This window comes from Triticum urartu, chromosome 4 (genome assembly GCF_003073215.2).
Source record: "Triticum urartu cultivar G1812 chromosome 4, Tu2.1, whole genome shotgun sequence".
In the NCBI taxonomy this organism is placed as follows: Eukaryota; Viridiplantae; Streptophyta; class Magnoliopsida; order Poales; family Poaceae; genus Triticum; species Triticum urartu.
In genome coordinates, this window is record NC_053025.1 from 464,665,616 (window position 1) to 464,683,063 (window position 17,448).

Below are 17,448 nucleotides of genomic sequence, written 5' to 3' on the forward strand. Positions count from 1 at the left end.
TCACGAAGACCTAGGGCATTTGAGGAAGCCCATCATTGGAATATACAAGCCAAGTTCTATAATGAAAAATTCCCACTAGTATATGAAAGTGACAAAATAAGAGACTCTCTATCATGAAGATCATGGTGCTACTTTGAAGCACAAGTGTGGAAAAAGGATAGTAACATTGTCCCTTCTCTCTTTTTCTCTCATTTATTTATTATTATTATTTCTTTTTTTATTTGGGACTTCTTTTTTTTGGCCTCTTTTCTTTCTTTTCTTTCTTGTTTTTTCGTCCGGAGTCTCATCCCGACTTGTGGGGGAATCATAGTCTCCATCATCCTTTCCTCACATGGGACAATGCTCTAATGATGATCATCACACTTTTATTTTCTTACAACTCAAGAATTACAACTCGATACTTAGAACAAAATATGACTCTATGTGAATGCCTCCGGTGGTGTACCGGGATTGCGATGAATCAAGAGTGACATGTATGAAAAAATTATGAACGGTGGCTTTGCCACAAATACGATGTCAACTATATGATCATGCAAAGCAATATGACAATGATGATGCGTGTCATAATAAATGGAACGGTGGAAAGTTGCATGGCAGTATATCTCAGAATGCCTATGGAAATGCCATAATAGGTAGGTATGGTGGCTGTTTTGAGGAAGATATAAGGAGGCTTATGTGTGATAGAGCGTATCATATCACGGGGTTTGGATGCACCGGCGAAGTTTGCACCAACTCTCAAGGTGAGAAAGGGCAATGCACGGTACCAAAGAGGCTAGCAATGGTGGAAGGGTGAGAGTGCGTATAATCCATGGACTCAACATTAGTCATAAAGAACTCACATACTTATTGCAAAAATCTACAAGTCATCAAAACCAAGCACTACGTGCATGCTCCTAGGGGGATAGATTGGTAGGAAAAGACCATCGCTCGTCCCCGGCCGCCACTCATAAGGAAAGAAATCAAAGAACACCTCATGCTTCAAATTTGTCACATAACGTTCACCATACGTGCATGCTACGGGACTTGCCAACTTCAACACAAGTATTCATCAATTTCACAATTACTCAACTAGCACACTTCTAATATTACCACCTTTATATCTCAAAACCATCTATCAAGCATCCAACTTCTCTTGGCATTTAAAATTTATAACCAAAGTGAATTACCATGCTGTTCTAAAGGACTCTCAAAATGATATAAGTGAAGCATGAGAGATCAATTATTTCTATAAAATAAAACCACTGCCGTGCTCTAAAAGATATAAGCGAAGCACTAGAGCAAAAACTATATAGCTCAAAAGATATAAGTGAAGCACATAGAGTATTCTAATAAATTCCAATTCATGTGTGTCTCTCCCAAAAGGTGTGTACAACAAGGATGATTGTGGTAAACTAGAAAGCAAATACTCAAATCATACAAGACGCTCCAAGCAAAACACATATCATGTGGCGAATAAAAATATAGCTCCAAGTAAAGTTACCGATAGACGAAGACGAAATAGGGGATGCCTTCCGGGGCATCCCCAAGCTTAGGATTTTTGGTGTCCTTGGATTTTACCTTGGGATGCCTTGGTCATCCGCAAACTTAGGCTGTTTCCATTCCTTGTTCCATAATCCATCAAACCCTTACCCAAAACTTGGAAACTTCACAACACAAAACTTAAAAGAAAATCTTCGTGAGCTCCGTTAGTAAAAGAAAACAAACCACCACTTCAAGGTACTGTAATGAACTCATTCTTGATTTATATTTGTGTTAAAACTACTTTATTACAACTTTTCTATGGTTCATAAACTCTATTACTAGCCATAGCTTCATCAAAATAAGCAAACAACACATGAAAAACAGAATCTGTCAAAAACAGAACTGTCTGTAGTAATCTGTAGGTTTCGAATACTTCTGGAACCCCAAAAATTCTAAAATAAATTTCTTGACATGAGTAATTTATCTAGTAATCATCTGCAAAAATAATTAACTAAATATCACTCTCCAGTAAAAAATGGCAGCAATTCTCGCGAGCGCTAAAGTTTCTGTTTTTTACAGCAGGATCAAAAAGACTTTCCCCAAGTCTTCCCAAAGGTTCTACTTGGCACAAACACTAATTAAACACAAAAAACTCAACCAAAACAGAGGATAGATAAATTATTTATTGAATAACAGCAAGGAAAAATATTGGGTTGTATCCCAACAAGCGCTTTTCTTTAAAGCCTTATAGCTAGGCATAAGATTTCAATGATGCTCACATGAAAGACAAGAATTGAAGCACAAAGAAAGCATCATAAAACATGTGACAAACACATCTAAGTCTAACATACTTCCTATGCACAGGAATCTTATAGGCAAACAAATTATCAAGGCAAGCAAAAACTAGCATATGCAAGGAAGCGGAAAGAAACAATAGCAATCTCAACATAACGAGAGGTAATTTAGTAACATGAAAATTTCTACCACCATATTTTCCTCTCTCATAATAATTACATGTAAGATCATAAGCAAATTCAACAAAATAGCTATCACATAAAATATTTTCAACACGATCCACATGCATGCAAAGTTGACACTCTTCCAAAATAGTGGGATTAACATTAACTAAAGTCATGACCTCTCCAAACCCACTTTTATCAAAAATTTCATAAGATTGAACATTCTCCAAATATGTGGGATATAAAGTTGACACTCTTCCAAACCCACTTTCAATAATATTGCAAACACTATTATGAATCTCATATTCATCATGGGGCTTGAATAAATTTTCAAGATCAAAAGAAGAATCACCCCAATCATGATCATTGCAACAAGTAGTAGACATAGCAAAACTAGCATCCCCAAGCTTAGGGTTTTGAAAATTATAAGCACAATTGACATTAATAGAATTTATATTATCATCGTTGCAATCATGCTTTCTATTCAAAGATCCATCGTGAATCACTCCATAAAGTACTTCATCACAATTTTCAGATTCACGAATTTCAAGCAAAACTTCATAAAGATAATCTAGTGCACAAAACTCACTAGCAATTGGTTCATCATAATTAGATCTCTTAAAAAGATTACCAAGCGGATGAGGATCCATAGATCTTAGGTTCTCTATTTAGCAATAAATAAACAACTATTCCAAACAAACGAGCAAACGAGCCAAGTAAGACATCAAAGCAAATGGAAAGACGAACAGAAAAAGGGCGAATAAAACGGCAAGGGTGAAGCGGGGGAGAGGAAAACGAGAGGCAAATGGCAAATAATGTAATGTGAAGGGTAAGAGTTGTGATGGGTACTTGGTATGTCATGACTTGTGCGTAGACTCCCTGGCAATGGCGCCAGAAATCCTTCTTGCTACCTCTTGAGCACTGCGTTGGTTTTCCCTTCAAGAGGAAAGGGTGGTGCAGTAAAGCAGCGTAAGTATTTCCCTCGGTTTTTGAGAACCAAGGTATCAATCCAGTAGGAGACCACACGTGAGTCACCTCGTACCTACACAAACAAATAAGAACCTCGCAACCAACGCGATAAAGGGGTTGACAATCCCTTCACGGCCACTTGCAAGAGTGAGATCTGATAGAGATGATAATAATAAGATAAGTATTTTCGGTATTTTTATGATATAGATTGAAAGTAAAGATTGCAAAATAAAATAGATTGGAAACTTGTATGATGGAAAATAGACCCGGGGGCCATAGGTTTCACTAGTGGCTTCTCTCAAGATAGCATAAGTATTACGGTGGGTGAACAAATTACTGTCGAGCAATTGATAGAAAAGCGAGTAATTATGAGAATATCTAGGCATGATCATGTATATAGGCATCACGTCCATGACAAGTAGACCGACTCCTGCCTGCATGTACTACTATTACTCCACACATCGACCGCTATCCAGCATGCATCTAGAGTATTAAGTTCTTAAGAACAGAGTAACGCCTTAAGCAAGATGACATGATGTAGAGGGATAAACTCATGCAATATGATATAAACCCCATATTTTTATCCTCGATGGCAACAATACAATACATGTCGTTTCCCTTTCTGTCACTGGGATCGAGCACCGCAAGATTTAACACAAAGCTAAGCACTTCTCCCATTGCAAAAAAGATCAATCTAGTAGGCCAAACAAAACTGATAATTCGAAGAGACTTGCAAAGATAATTCAAATATTGTTCATAGATAATCTGGATCATAAACCCACAATTCATCTGATCTCGACAAACACACCGCAAAAAGAAGAGTTACATCGAATACATCTCCAAGAGAATCGAGGAGAACTTTGTATTGAGATCCAAAGAGAGAGAAGAAGCCATCTAGCTACTAGCTATGGACCCGAAGGTCTGAGGTAAACTACTCACACATCATCGGAGGGTCCATGGAGTTGATGTAGAGGCCCTTCGTGATCAATGCCCCCTCTGGCGGAGCTCCGAAAAAGGCCCCAAGATGGGATCTCTTGGGTATAGAAGGTTGTGGCGGTGGAAATAGGGTTTCATGGTGCTCCTGGATGTTTGTGGGGTATGTGAACATATATAGGAGGAAGAAGTAGGTCGGTGGAGCTACGAGGGGCCCATGAGGGGGGAGGGCGCGCCCAGGGGGTAGGCACGCCCTCTGCCTCGTGGCCGCCTCGTTGATTGCTTGATGTCCACTCCAAGTCCTCTGGATCACGTTTGTTCCAAAAATCACGTTCCCGATGGTTTCATTCCGTTTGGACTCCGTTTGATATTCCTTTTCTATGAAACACTGAAATAGGCAAAAAACGGCAATTTGGGTTGGGCCTCCGGTTAATAGGTTAGTCCCAAAAATAATATAAAAGTGTAAAATAAAGCCCATTAACATCCAAAACAGATAATATAATAGCATGGAACAATCAAAAATTATAGATACGTTGGAGACGTATCACCGGTCCTTGAAGAAGGTGAAAACAACAAACTTGACAAAACACCGTTGTGGTTTTGATGCATAGGTAAGAATGGTTCTTGCTAGAAGCCCGTAGCAGCCACGTAAAATTTGCAACCGCAAAGTAGAGGACGTCTAACTTGTTTTTGCAGGGCATGTTGTGATGTGATATGGTCAAGACATGATGTGATATACGTTATTGTATGAGATGATCATGTTTTGTAAAAGTTATCGGCAACTAGCAGGAGCCTTATGGTTGTCTCTTTATTGTATGAAATGCAAACACTATGTAATTGCTTTACTTTATCACTATGCGTTAGCGACAGTTGTAGAAGCAATAGTTGGCGAGACAACCACGACGCAACGATGGAGATCAAGGTGTCGAGCCGGTGATGATGGAGATCATGACGATGCTTTAGAGATAGAGATCAAAAGCACAAGATGATGATGGCCATATCATGTCACATATTTTGATTGCATGTGATGTTTATCTTTTATGCATCTTATTTTGCTTAGTACGGCGGTAGCATTATAAGATGATCCATACTAAAATTTCAAGGTATAAGTGTTCTTCCTGAGTATGCACCGTTGCGACAGTTCATCGTGTTGAGACACCACGTGATGATCGGGTGTGATAGACTCTACGTTCACATACAACGGGTGCAAGACAGTTTTGCACATGCGAAATACTCGGGTTAAACTTGACGAGCCTGGCATGTACAGACATGGCCTCAGAACACTGGAGACCGAAAGGTCGAACATGAATCATATAGTAGATATGATCAACATAGAGATGTTCACCATTGATGAATACTCCATCTCACGTGATGATCGAACATGGTTTAGTTGATTTGGATCACGTATCATTTAGATTACTTGAGGGACGTCTATCTAAGTGGAAGTTCTTAAGTAATTTGATTAATTGAACTTAATTTATCATGAACTTAGTCGTGATAGTATTTTCATATCTATGTTGTAGATTATTAGCTCGCTTATAGCTCCCGTGTTTTATTTTTGATATGTTCCTAGAGAAAAATAAGTTAAAAGATGAAAGTAGCAATTATGCGGACTGGGTCCATGATCTGAGGATTATCCTCATTGCTGCACAGAAGAATTATGTCCTTGATGCACCGCTAGGTGAAAAACCTGTTGCAGGAGCAGATGCAGACGTTATGAATGTCTTGCAAGATCAATATGATGACTACTTGATAGTTTAGTGCGCCATGCTTTACGGCTTAGAACCGGGCTTTCAAAAATATTTTGAATGCCACGGAGCATATGAGATGTTCCAAGAGCTTAAATTGGTATTTTAGACCCATGCCCGTGTCGAGAGGTATGAGACCTCTGACAAGTACTTTGCCTACAAGATGGAGGAGACTAGCTTAGCCAGTGAGGATGTGCTCGGAATGTCTAGGTGCTACAATCGCTTGAATCAAGTTGGAGTTAATCTTCCAGATAAGATAGTGATTGACAGAGTTCTCTGGTCACTATCACCAAGCTACTAGAACTTCGTGATGAACTATAATATGCAAGGGATGATGAAAATGATTCCCGAGCTCTTCGTGATGCTGAAATCGGTGAAGGTAGAAATCAAGAAAGAGCATCAAGTGTTGATGGTTAACAAAACCACTAGTTTCAAGAAAAAGGGCAAGGGACAGAAAGGTAACTTCAAGAAGAAGAACAAACAAGTTGCCGCTCCCATGAAGAAGCCCAAAGCTAGACCCAAGCCTGAAACTGAGTGCTTCTACTGCAAAGGAAATGGTCACTGGAAGCAGAACTGTCCCAAATACTTGGCGGATAAGAAGGATGGCAAAGTGAACAAAGGTATATATGATATACATGTTATTGATGTGTACTTTGCTAGTGTTCGTACGAACCCCTGGGTATTTGACACCGGTTCAGTTGCTAAGATTAGTAACTTGAAACAAGAGTTGTAGAAATAACAGAGACTAGTTAAGAGCGAAGTGACGATGTGTGTTGCAAGTGGTTCCAAGGTTGATATGATCACCATCGCACACTCCCTCTACCTTCGGGATTAGTGTTGAACCTAAAATAAATGTTATTTAGTGTTTGCGTTGAGCATGAATATGATTAGATCGTGTTTACTGCAATACAGTTATTCATTTAAGTTGGAGAATAATTATTGTTCTGTTTACATGAATAAAACCTTATGTGGTCATACACCCAAGGTGAATGGTTTATTGAATCTGGATCGTAGTGGTACACATATTCATAGTATTGATGCCAAAAGATGCAAAGTTGATAATGATAGTGCAACATATTTGTGGCAGTACCATTTAGGTCATATTGGTGTAAAGTGCATGAAGAAACTCCATGCAGATGGAATTTTGGAATCGATTGATTATGAATCATTAGATACTTGCGAACCATGCCTCATGGGCAAGATGACTAAAACTCCATTCTCCGGAACAATGGAGCGAGCTAATGACTTATTGGTAATAATATATACCGATGTATGAGGTCCGATGAGTGTTGAGGCTCGCGGCGGGTATCATTATTTTCTAACCTTCACACATGATTTGAGCAGATATGTGTATATCTACTCGATGAAACACAAGTCTGAAACATTTGAAAAGTTCAAAGAATTTCAGAGTGAAGTGGAGAATCATCATAACAAGAAAATAAAGTTTCTACGATCTGATCAAGGAGGCGAATATTTGAGTTGCGAGTTTGGCCTTCATTTAAAACAATGTGGAATAGTTTCACAACTCACGCCACTTGGAACACCACAGCGTAATGGTGTGTCCAAATGTTGTAACCATACTTTATTAGATACGGTGCAATCTATGATGCCTCTTACCGATTTACCACTATCGTTTTGGGGTTATGCATTAGAGACAGCTGCATTCATGTTAACCAGGGCACCGTAAATCCGTTGAGACGACACCGTATGAACTATGGTTTGGCAAGAAACCTAAGCTATCGTTTCTTAAAGTTTGGGGTTGCGACACTTATGTCAAAAGGCTTCAGCCTGATAAGCTCGAACCCAAATCGGAGAAGTGCGTCTTCATAGGATACCCTAAAGAAACAATTGGGTACACCTTCTACCACAAATCCGAAGGCAAGATCTTTATTGCCAAGAATGGAAACTTTCTAGATAAGGAGTTTCTCTCGAAAGAAGTGAGTGGGAGAAAAGTAAAACTTGATGAGGTAATTGTACCTTCTCTCGAATTGCAAGGTAGCTCATCACATAAAACCGTTCATGTGATGCCTACACCAACTAGAGAGGAAGCTAATGATATTGATCATGAAACTTTAGATCAAGTTACTACTGAAACTCGTAGGTCAAGCAGAGCACGATCCGCACCAGAGTGGTACGATAATCCTGTTCTGGAAGTCATGTTACTAGACCATGACGAACTTACGAACTATGAAGAAGCTATGATGAGCCCAGATTCCGACAAATGGCTCGAGGCCATGAAATCTGAGATAGGATCCATGTATGAGAACAAAGTGTGGACTTTGGTGGACTTGCCCGATGATCGGCAAACCATTGATAATAAGTGGATCTTCAAGAAGAAGACTGACGCTGATAGTAATGTCACTATTTACAAAGCTCGACTTGTCGCAAAAGGTTTTTGACAAGTTCAAGGAGTTGACTACGATGATACTTTCTCACCCGTAGCGATGCTTAAGTATGTTCGAATCATGTTAGCAATTGCCACATTTTATGATTATGAAATCTGGCAAATGGACGTCCAAACTGCATTTCTTAATGGATATGTTAAAGAAGAGTTGTATATGATGCAACCAGAAGGTTTTGTCGATCCTAAAGGTGCTAACGAAGTTTGCAAGCTCCAGCGATCCATCTATGGACTGGTGCAAGCATCTCGGGGTTGGAATATATGCTTTGATGAGGTGATCAAAGCATATGGTTTTATACAGAGTTTCGGAGAAGCCTGTATTTACAAGAAAGTGACTGGGAGCTCTGTAGCATTTCTAATATTATATGTAGATGACATATTATTGATTGGAAATGATATAGAATTTCTGGATAGCATAAAAGGATATTTGAATAAGAGTTTTTCAATGAAAGACCTCGCTGAAGCTGCTTATATATTGGGCATTAAGATCTATAGAGATAGATCAAGACGCTTGATATGACTTTCACAAAGCACATATCTTGATAAAGTTTTGAAGAAGTTCAAAATGGATCAGTCAAAGAAAGAGTTCTTGCCTGTGTTACAAGGTGCGAAGTTGAGTAAGACTCAAAACCCGACCACAGCAGAATATAGAGAGAAAATGAAAGTCATTCCCTATGCCTCAGTCATAGGTTCTATAAAGTATGCCATGTTGTGTACCAGACCTGTTGTGTGCCTTGCCATGAGTTTGGCAAGGGGGTACAATAGTGATCCAGGAGTAGATCACTGGACAGCGGTCAAAATTATCCTTAGGTACCTAAAAAAGACTAAGGAAATGTTTCCCGGTTATGGAGTGATAAAGAGTTCATCGTAAACAGTTACGTCGGTGCAAGCTTTGACACCAATCCGGATGACTTTGAGTCTCGATCTGGATACATATTCAAAGTGGGAGCAATTAGCTAGAGTAGCTCCATGCAGAGCATTGAAGACATAGAAATTTGCAACATACATACGGATCTGAATGTGACAGACCCATTGACTAAACCTTTCTCACAAGCAAAACATGATCACACCTTAATACTCTTAGGGTGTTAATCACATGGCAACATGAACTAGATTATTGACTCTAGTAAACTCTTTGGGTGTTAGTCACATGGTGATGTGAACTATGGGTGTTAAATCACATGGTGATGTGAACTAGATTATTAACTCTAGTGCAAGTGGGAGACTGATGGAAATATGCCCTAGAGGCAATAATAAAATGGTTATTATTATATTTCCAAAATCATGATAAAGGTTTATTATCCATGCTAGAATTGTATTGATCGGAAACTTAAATACATGTGTGAATACATAAACAAATACCGTGTCCCTAGTATGCCTCTACTAGACTAGCTCGTTGATCAAAGATGGTTAAGGTTTCCTAACCATAGACATGTGTTGTCATTTGATAACGGGGTCACTTCATTAGGAAAATTATGTGATGGACAAGACCCATCCATTAGCTTAACATATTGATCGTTCAGTTTTATTGCTATTGCTTTCTTCATATTAAATACATATTCCTTCGACTATGAGATTATGCAACTCCCGGATACCGGAGGAATACCTTGTGTGCTATCAAACGTCGCAACGTAACTGGGTGATTATAAAGATGCTCTACAGGTATCTCCGAAGGTGTTTGTTGGGTTGGCATAGATCGAGATTAGGATTTGTCACTCCAAGTATCGGAGAGGTATCTCTGGGCCCTCTCGGTAATACACATCATAAGCTTGCAAGCAAACGACTAAGGAGTTAGCCAAGAGGTGATGTATTACGGAACGAGTAAAGAGACTTTCCCGTAATGAGATTGAACTAGGTATGAAGATACCGGTGATCGAATGTCGGGCAAGTAACATACCGATGGACAAAGGGAATAACGTATGGTGTCATAATGGTTCGACCAATAAAGATCTTCATAGAATATGTAGGAGCCAATATGAGCATCCAGGTTCTGCTATTGGTTATTGAGGAGAGGTGTCTCGGTCATGTCTACATAGTTCTCGAACCCGTAGGGTCCGCACGCTTAACGTTCGATGATGATATTGTATTATATGAGTTATGTGATTTGGTGACCGAATGTTGTTCAGAGTCCCGAATGAGATCACGGGCATGACGAGGAGTCTCGAAATGGTTGAGAGGTAAATATTGATATATAGGATGATAGTATTCGAACACCGAAAGTTTTCCGGAATGTATCGGGTATTTATCGGAGTACCAGGGGGTTACCGGAACCCCGGGGGGAATATATGGGCCATATGGCCATGAGAGGGGAGCACACCAGCCGACAAGGGGTGGCGCGCCCCCCTATGGCATGTGGCCGAATAGGAGAAGGAGAAGAGGGGGTTCGGCCCCCCTTCCTTCTCTTCTTCCCCCTTCCTTTTCTTCTCAAGTGGAAAAAGGAAAGGGGGGCGCCACTTGGGGAAACCCCAAGTAGGATTCGGATCCTACTTGGGGCGCCCCCTAGCTGCCTCTCCTCCCCTTCCACCTATATATATGTGGGGAGGGGGCGTCTAGAAGACACAATATCAATTGTTAGCCGTGTGCGGCGTCCCCCTCCACAGTTTACACGTCCGGTCATATTCTTTTCGTGCTTAGGTGAAGCCCTACGCGGGTCACTGCACCATCACTGTCACCACGCCATCGTGCTGACGGAACTCATCTACTACCTCGACACCTTGCTGGATCAAGAAGGCGAGGGACGTCACCGAGCTGAACGTGTGCAAAACTCGGAGGTGCCGTACGTTCGGTGCTTGATCGGTCGGAGCTAGAAGAAGTTCGACTACATCGACCGCGCTTCGGCTTTCGATCTACGAGGGTACGTAGACACACTCCCCCCCTCGTTGCTATGCATCTCCATGGATAGATCATTGTGTGTGCGTAGAATTTTTTTTGTTTTTCCATGCAACGTTTCCCAACAGCTCCTTGACAACGTCGGTCATGCTGCTGAAGACGCTCAGCTCTTCTCCATCAAGCCACCCTTTTTCCTCTTCCTATCAAGCATAGGAACACGATCACCACCCATGTCAAGACCATCAAGGATGACGGTCTCTGACTCCTGGTGTCTGGATAGTCAGGCATAGGCAAACCGAGCGGCTCACTGGAGACCATGGCATATCCTATGACTTATCTTCAAGCTCATAGCATACCATTGAGTTCAACACGCCATGACACCTACATACTTGCAAGGAAAATAAGATAGCAACGAAGATATCACACACATATATAATAGCATACAACATCTTCATCATAGTTCATTTTCTTTTGGCTACTAGCAAAGCAAAGAAAGCAAAAGATATCAATTGTATAATCTACTTTTTATCGAAAACATATAAACATAATGTTGTCATTCTTCTGATTCAGTGAGAAAAATAAACAAGTAGGATAAAAATGGCGTTCTTTCTTCATCTATGTTATGTGCATTTTTCTGTTGTGGCCGATTGAGGCTAATAAAGGTGAAAAGAACGAAAATAGAGTATGTGCTATAGTAGGAGTGCAGGAGAATTGCAGGCAATTTTTTCTTAACACAGTACAGACATAGACACTCATACATACACACATATACTCACCCTACGAATGCACGCTCACGCACCAACTACCCCTATGAGCGTCTCCAAGAGACTGAGCCGGCACATCATCTTGAGATTAATATAGCCGCTGCAGACGTCTTCGTAGTCGACGGAAATGTCCCTTTCCACTGATCGCATATCACCGGAAGATCTGAAATAAATCCAAAAAAAATGCGAGCACCAATGTCAAGCCTAGGTTGAACTCTGATTGGCTGGAGATCACCGCCCCCTCTATATATGTAGTCACCGTGATTGCCCGTCAGAAATGGGATTTTTTAGCCCACCGAGAAGGTCATTTCTATAGTACTCCCTTCGTTTAGATGTTCTTAACTTTTTTGTGAATTGGGTATATATAGACATGTTTTAGTCTGTTTGTTGACTTATTTTAGACCATGTTAAAATATCTAAAATATCTCATATTAGTGAACAGAGAGAGTAGTGTAGAGTGGTTCGACAATTTGCGATGTGATGGGTGCGTCTCCGGTTATTATGGTGTTTTTTCATTGCTCTCAAGTTCTCAGCTCGTGTGGTGACGAACGTGGTGACTCCAAAATCTTGGTGGTTATTTTGGCTTTTGCGAATTTGCTCTTCTGCAGCTTTTTGGGTACACTCGTGTTTGCATTTTATTAATAAAGTCATATCATTGCTAAAAAAATCTAGTGCCACAAAAAGGAAAAGGAGATCATAACAACCTGACAATTAATCTGAAAGAGATATATATTAGCTAGGTACTTTACGGTACTACAGATTTGACAATATCTGGTGAAATGTATTGCCTGGCGAGATTGCTTTGATCAAACTGATAAGCTCACCCTACCCACCGGGAAATGTAAAAGCATCGTTCTCCTTCATTACTTGCGAGGTTTCTAAACCTTTTCGCAAAGAAAGACCCAACCAATATTAATCTTCCCGCTCAAGAATACCAAATTCACTTTTCTCGAACTCTCATTTATAAGTCAACAAGAAAAATATATTCAGAGCGTTGGGTGTGCTCTGGCCTCCTGGCTAGTACACCTGCGCCCATGAACGAGTTTGCATGATTAGTTGCAGTATATTGAGAAGAACATCTGGTGATCTTCTCCACTGCATGCGTGTATGCGATTTTACAAACGTAGGCGGCGCCGCAGCCAGTTTGTATGGTGCAACCACACCAACCAAACTTCTTGGACAGCCAAACCTGAGGGGAATTCTGTCACAACGTTGGGGGTCAAAGTTTAGTTGGTAGGAGTATTTGTCTGATGGATGGATGAGGCGATCAATATGTTTTGATGGATGGATGATGTAGTTAAAGCTACATATATATGCAAGGGACACATATATAGCTTAGGGTTTGAACAAAGTGGGACGGAAGCAACCGATCTTAACTAGGTCGACCCCCTTTAGTTCGAACATACTTTCTCTGTTTTTTTACTCCACATATAAAATTTGCTTGAAGTCAAACTACGCAGAGTTTGATCAAATTTATATTAAAAAATATCAACATCTACGGCACTAAAACTATAAACTATGAAACCTAATTTCACGCTGCATCCAATGGTATTGATTTCATATTGTGAATGTCGATATTTTTCCCTATTAATAAGTGGGTCAAAGTTTACGAAATTTGACTTCGGACAAATTTTATACGCAAACTAAAAGGAAACAAAGGGAGTACATATGTGGTGCTAGAAGAGATAAAAGAGGGAGAGAAGTAGCAGTGAGGGAGAAGATATGCAGGAAGCCAAAGAGTGTGGATTTGTTGTACTGCAGTACCGGTGCCATTTAGTTTGCGTCAATGTTCGTGCTATTCTTATATAATTTTTTTTGTTTCTTCCAAACAAGAAAACATTTGAACTTGAAAATTTACAGGTCAACTATACACAAGTGCCACTCTTTGTATAAAATGTTTTGGATCTTTTTATGGCACATAAATTTGTCAAATTTAAAATTTTGAATGAGTTGTATCATTTAAAAAAATTATGTTGTGCCAAAAAATCCAAAAACTTTTCTGCACATGGTAGTACTTATGTGATGTTGATATGCAAAGTTTCGAGTTCAAATATTCTTTTATTTGGAAGAAATAAAATGAGAATCTTGTTTGCATAAACTTTGGTGCAAAAATGGACACAAGGATAGAAAGTACACTAGTACAACCAGAACTTTCCCGAAGCCAAATGTGCTGGGAGTTAGTGGCGGATCCACCATAGGGGAGAGCCAGGGCGGCAGCCTCGGGTCTCCAGCAACGGAACTGCGACCCCGCCTACCTATCCTCCGGTGGGTGGCGATGAGCAATTTTCTTGCCGGCGGCGCTATTTTCTGTTTCCACGAAGTGATACCTTTTTTGAGGGGTCGCGACGTGATACCTGAGAAGGGCGCGATTATGTCTCGCTTGATGCGAGATAGTAGCACGTCTCACCTCCAGCTGATACCAGAATGGGCCGGCCCAGCATTGACCACATGCCTTCAACGCTCTTTCTCATATGTTTTTTCAACATTTTTTGCTTTCATTTATTTATTTATTTTTACTTTTGTTTATATTTTAAAACATTCTAAATATATATTATGATAATCACTTTACATGCAAATTCGAAAATTATAATCATGCACTTCAAAAATGTCTATAATGTGTATAAAAATTGTACAATGTGTACACAAAAAAGTAGATATCAAAGCATATATATGAACAAAATGTTAATCATGTATTTGAAAATTTTAAAATATATACAAAAAATTTACAATGTGTATGCAAAAAAGTAGAGATAAAAAATATAGCGTGTTTATAAAAAACGTATTCATGGTTTAAATTTTATAGATGTGTATATAAAAATGTTCCTAATGTATAGAAAATTTGTATAATGTGTATGGAAAATAGTAAACATCAAAAACATTACTACTTTTCAAAGTTGTTAATCATGTATTTAAAAAATATTAAACATGTATATAAAAAATATGCAAAAAAATGTAGAATGTGTGTATGCAAATTTTACCCTGAAAACTTGTTTGAAAGAAATGTTAATCATGATTTTTTTTAAATTCTCAACAAGAAAGCAAAGAAAGAAACAAAGTATAACAAATAAAAACAAGAAAGAAAGAAAGAAAGAAAGAAATACCAAAAAATCATTAAGTAAGTAAACAAAGCCAAAGTAGAATGAAGAAAAGCGAGCCAACCTGTGGTGGGATGGTTAGAGGGACTGTGGTATCCCCAGCCCACCAGGGTTCAAATCCTGATGCTCACATTTATTCCTGGATTTCCGGCGATGCGCATTCAGTGGTAGGAGACATTCCCGTCGACGACGAGGTGCCTACGATGACTTCGTAAATTTCAACAGTCTTTCGAAGGTGCTCATAGAAATAGGGTGTGCGTTCATAAGGATGTATATGAGCGCTTACGTCTGTATTGTGTTAAAATATAGTAGAATGAAGAAAATAAAGAAAAACAATTAAAAACTATAATAAAATCAAATAAAACGAAAAAGAAAAACCAAAGAAAACCGAAGCTAATCGATCGTACATCGCAACGTGCAAACCGCGGGCCAGCGTACTAGTTGTCGCTCGTAGGCGATTACTACTATCCGTATGGGCGACATATAGCCATGGCGGCTGAGATTGCCCACATGATCTCGGGCGTGGGCCGGGCCTTCAAGGGCTACGAAGCATTCTTGTCAAGAGGGTTTTGCGGGCGAATCCTATTTGACGCTTCAGACGTCCGTTAACGTGTATTCTGCAAACGGACGCCTGCAGCCGCGTTAGCTGGGCTCGGGCAATTTTTTCCTTCTTTTTCCTACTGCTGTAAACAAAAAAATGACGGACGATTTCACTAGGATTCCAACTTACGTGTTCAGGTTCGATGACACAATGCACTGACCACTCCACCATACTGCGTTAGCTGCTCACATGACGCTTCTTCATTCTTTTCTTCCTACCTCTTTCCATTTTTTCTATTTCTTTTTTCTTTTTTCATTTTTCCTTTTTTTTCGTCCTTTTCTTATTCTGAACAGTTTTGATCTGTTTTTTATTCTCTGTTCGAACAGAAAAAATATGTCTTTCTTCTTTGTTCGATGAACTTTACAAACCAGTCGACATTTTTCCAAAATAGATGACTTTTTTAAAATTTGATGAACTTCTATCAAATTCATGAACATTCTCTTCATATTGATGAACTTTTTTCAAATCCGATGAACTTTTTTCAAATCCGGTGAACTTTTTGTCAAATCCGATGAACATTTTTCCAAATTGATGCATTTTTTCTTCAAAATTGTGAACTTTTTTCAGAACCAGTGAACTAATTTCCAAACTCGATGAATTTTTTTCAAATTTCATGGACTTTTTTCAAATTTGATGAACCTTCTTCAAATCCAATGAACTTTTTTACAAATTGATGCATTTTTTCTTAAATTTGTGAACTGTTTTTAGAACCAGTGAACTAATTTTCAAACTCGATGAACATTTTTGTCAAAATTGATGAACCATTTTCGATATTGATGATTTATTTTTTGAAACTGACGAACTTTTTTCAAAGTTGATGATTTTTTTCTTCAAAATTGTGATTTTTTTTCAAAATCGGTGAACTAATTTTCAAAGTCGATGAACTTTTTTGTCAAAATCGATTAACCTTTTTCAATATTGATTATTTCATTTTCCAAATTGATGAAGTTTTTTTCAAAAATGATAAACTTTTTTAAGTTTTTCATAAACTCTTGTCAAAATTGATGAACTTTTTTTAAGTTTGTGAACTTTTCTTTAAAAATGACGTTTTCTAAAGTTTGTGAATTTTTGTTCCAAAATGATGAACTTTTGTCGCGAAGTAGATGAACCTTTTCAAATTCACCTTAGCGTTATTAATAAATAGCGCGGGGAAACTTCGTCTTATATAGTTAGCGTTAGTAATTAGATGTGAACTGTGGTTCTACTGGTTAGCTCAGCTTGTAGAACGATGTGGCGATCCGAGTTCAGGAGCTCAAATCCGAGTTCAAGAGGTGCAGTGGGCGCCCAAACAGGAGCTCCCGGTTTTGCGAAGTTTCGAGAGATTCCTAGCCGGTTTTAAGAGCCTACCGGACCGTTTTTTCTTTCCTTTTTCCTGCTGGTATTTCTGCCATTTTTTCTTCTTTCAATTGTTTTTTATGTCTCTCCGATTTCTTTGTATTTCTTTTCCATTTCCTTACATCGTAATTTTTCCATTTTCTTATCTTCCTTTTATTTTCAATTTTATTCTCAAATTCCTGCTTTTTCTTAACTTTTCACATACATTTTCCAAATCTTAGATTTTTCAACAGTCATGAAAGTTTTTTCTAATTTATAATAATTATTCTAATCATAAAATGTATATAAAACTTTTTTTACATTTTTAAACTCATGATTTTTTTTGCATTCATGAACATTTATTTGATTTTTTG

The 17,448-nt window shown here is 38.8% G+C and overlaps 1 pseudogene; it reads right to left on the minus strand.

Moving 5' to 3' along the window:
* Positions 1-3,307: 3,307 nt before the first annotated feature.
* Positions 3,308-17,448, minus strand: part of LOC125553948 — a 79,674-nt pseudogene continuing 65,533 nt past the window's right edge.